Raw genomic sequence first — 3,522 nt, 5'->3', positions numbered from 1 at the left:
ACCAAAATTCCGTTTTGAAACACATTGTGGAGGCGTATTGCAGCACGTTCACATGCTACAGTGGCCATGCGGCAGTTATGATCGGCGCTGGTGGACGATTCTAACAACGTATCAGAACAACTCCTTACCAACCTTGTGCCCAGTGTGGAACCACGCTTCAGAGCATGCGCTGCAGCCAGCTGTGATCACATTCTCTAAGATCCATGTCTCGCCTTTTGTAACGTCCAGGTGCGACAACCATTAATCGCGGTTACTTCCTTATAATTATTGTCTGTGAATAAAAGTGTCATTTCTGTTCGTCTCATTGCGCATTTCTTTCTGTCACCTTGTGTACTACACTGTAGCACTTCTTTTTATATGTGTTCCAAGTTTCATCGAGCTACGTTATTTGCCAGTGACACATTAGGCGAAAGCTACTTTCATCTGTAAGTTTCACAAACCAGCATGCTTATCCTTCACTGTGACACATTCTTCCCAACTGTAGAAGATTTTACCAACACCTTGGTTGTAAAAGTCAGACTTATGGTCGTTTAGGATAATCACCGCGTCATCCTTCTGGAAATGCCTCCCACGCATTGGTCTACTCATCTGAGGAAAGACGAAGAAGTCGTTGAGTTCCACGTCAGGAGAATACAGGAAAGTGTGAGGTGAAGGTGATGGGGTGGAGGGAAAAGGTACGCGCGTGAGGCAGCATCTGTAACTGTGTGTCTGGTGTAGAAAGAGTTAGAGCTTTGACTTAAAGCAAAAAGCACACTCTTCACTTGATATCCTCAAGAATTTCTAATTTCGCCATGAGGGTTTGGTAATATGGTCTTCTGATATTTTGTCCTTACAAAAGTAATCTGTTAGCATTGTGGCACTCCAATAAAACAGCGTCACCTTGCTCGATGCTAGCTGGCTCTCCACCTTTCTGGGTAGTGGTGAACCCATACGCTGGTAGAAAAGAGTATATGACACCGCGAATAAAGGTAGAGATGCAGGAACTACAGGGTTTCTCTCTTTAATTCTAGTTCTTGAACGCAAATAAATTTTCGCCAGGCTACCAAATTCGGCCCTTAACGATCCTCTTCAAATGTGAAAAAATCAGAAGAATCTTTACTTTAATACTCTAGTATACCACTGTTGCTTAAAAATATTAGGATAATATCAGTCTGTTTCTGATTTAATCATTGGTTAGAATACGACAAGAGTACGTTCTCTCGCCCACTTAATAAAATATATACATGGTGTTACAAAAAGGTACGGCCAAACTTGCTGGAAACATTCCTCACACACAAATAAAGCTGTTATGTGGACATGTGTCCGGAAACGCTTAATTTCCATGTTAGAGCTCATTTTAGTTTCGTCAGTATGTACTGTACTTCCTCGATTCACCACCAATTGGCCCAATTGAAGGAAGGTAATCTTGACTTCGTTGCTTGTGTTGACATGCGACTCATTGCTCTACAGTACTAGCATCAGGCACATCAGTACGTAGCATCAACAGGTTAGCGTTCATCACGAACGTGGTTTTGCAGTTAGTGCAATGTTTACAAATGCGGGGTTGACAGATGCCCATTTGATATATGGATTAGCACGGGGCAATAGCCGTGGAGCGGTACGTTTGTATCGAGACAGATTTCCAGAACAAAGGTGTCCCGACAGGAAGACGTTCGAAGCAATTGATGGGCGTCTTAGGGAGCACGGAACATTCCAGCCTATGACTCGCGACCGGGGAAGACCTAGAACGACGAGGACACCTGCAATGGACGAGGCAATTCTTCGTGCAGTTGACGATAACCCTAATGTCAACGTCAGAGAAGTTGCTGCTGTACCAGGTAACGTTGAACACGTCACTGTATGGAGAGTGCTACGGGAGAACCAGCTGTTTCCGTACCATGTACAGCGTGTGCAGGCACTATGAGCAGCTGATTGGCCTCCACTGGTACACTTCTGCGAATGGTTCATCCAACAATGCGCCAATCCTCATTTCAGCGCAAATGTTCTCTTTACGGATGAGGCTTCATTCAGACGTGATCAAATTGTAAATTTTCACAATCAACATGTGTGGGCTGACGAGAATCCGCACGCAGTTGTACAATCACGCCATCAACACAGATTTTCTGTGAACGTTTGGGCATGCGTTGTTGGTGATGTCTTGATTGGGGCCCATGTTGTACCACCTACGTTCAATGGAGCTCGTTATCATGATTTCATACGGGATACTCTACCTGTGCTGCTAGAACATGTGCCTTTACAAGTACGACACAACATGTGGTTCATGCACGATGGAGCTCCTGCATATTTCAGTCGAAGTGTTCGTACGCTTCTCAACAACAGATTCGGTGACCGACGGATTGGTAGAGACGGACCAATTCCATGGCCTCCACGCTCTCCTGACCTCAACCCTCTAGACTTTCATTTATGGGGGCATTTGAAAGCTCTTGTCTACGCAACCCCAGTGCCAAATGTAGAGACGCTTCGTGCTCGTATTGTGGACAGCTGTGATACAATATGCCATTCTCCAGGGCTGCATCAGCGCATCAGGGATTCCATGCAACGGAGGGTGGATGAATGTATCGTCGCTAACGGAGGACATTTTGAACATTTCCTGTAACAAAGTGTTTGAAGTCACGCTGGTACGTTCTGTTGCTGTGTGTTTCCATTCCATGTTTAATGTGATTTGAAGACAAGTAATACAATGAGCTCTAACTTGGAAAGTAAGCGTTTCCGGACACATGTCCACATGACATATTTTCTTTCTTTGTGTGTGAGGAATGTTTCCTGAAAGTTTGCCCGTACCTTTTTGTAACACACTGTATACATTTAAATATTGTACTCTTTCCGAACAATCACATGATTTTACAAAAGACGAAGAATGAACTACAAGTTGCTACACATCGCTTGGATTCAATAGGCAAACTTGAAAATATCAGAAAATAAAATCGAAGTATGCTCTTAAAGGAAAATACCCAGTACATTTCAAACTAATGCTAAATGAAACAAGTATCCCTCATTCATCTCTCAGGATGTGATATAAGATATGAATATATCAATGACATTTATAATATGTTAAATAATTACGAATAATATTTGGCACTATATGTAGAATACTAGGGCAGAAGGCGTAGATAACACTCCATCAGAACTGACTTTCGGAAAAATATCATCTCAACAATTCAACAATTCCAAAGACTGCAAGAGCTGAGAAGTGTGAGAATCATCGCACAATCTGCCTAACACGTCGTGTATTCAAGACGCTGACAAGAATAATATACAGAAGCCTAGCAAAGAAAATTGAGCATATGTACTGGCGATCAGTTAGGCTTGAATAAAGGTAAAGGGCACCAAACAGACATTTCTGGCACTGCGGTTGATAATGGAAACAAGACCAAACAAAAATCAAAATACGTTCATAGGATTTGTCGACCTGGAGGAAGCGTTCGACAATGTAAAATGGTACAAGATGTTTGAAATTCTGAGAAAAACAGGAGTAATCTGTAGGGAGAGGCGGATAACACGCAGTATGTACAAGAGCGAGGA

Source organism: Schistocerca cancellata, chromosome 1 (assembly GCF_023864275.1).
Source record: "Schistocerca cancellata isolate TAMUIC-IGC-003103 chromosome 1, iqSchCanc2.1, whole genome shotgun sequence".
Lineage (NCBI taxonomy): Eukaryota > Metazoa > Arthropoda > Insecta > Orthoptera > Acrididae > Schistocerca > Schistocerca cancellata.
Note: the sequence above shows the minus strand (reverse complement) of the source record.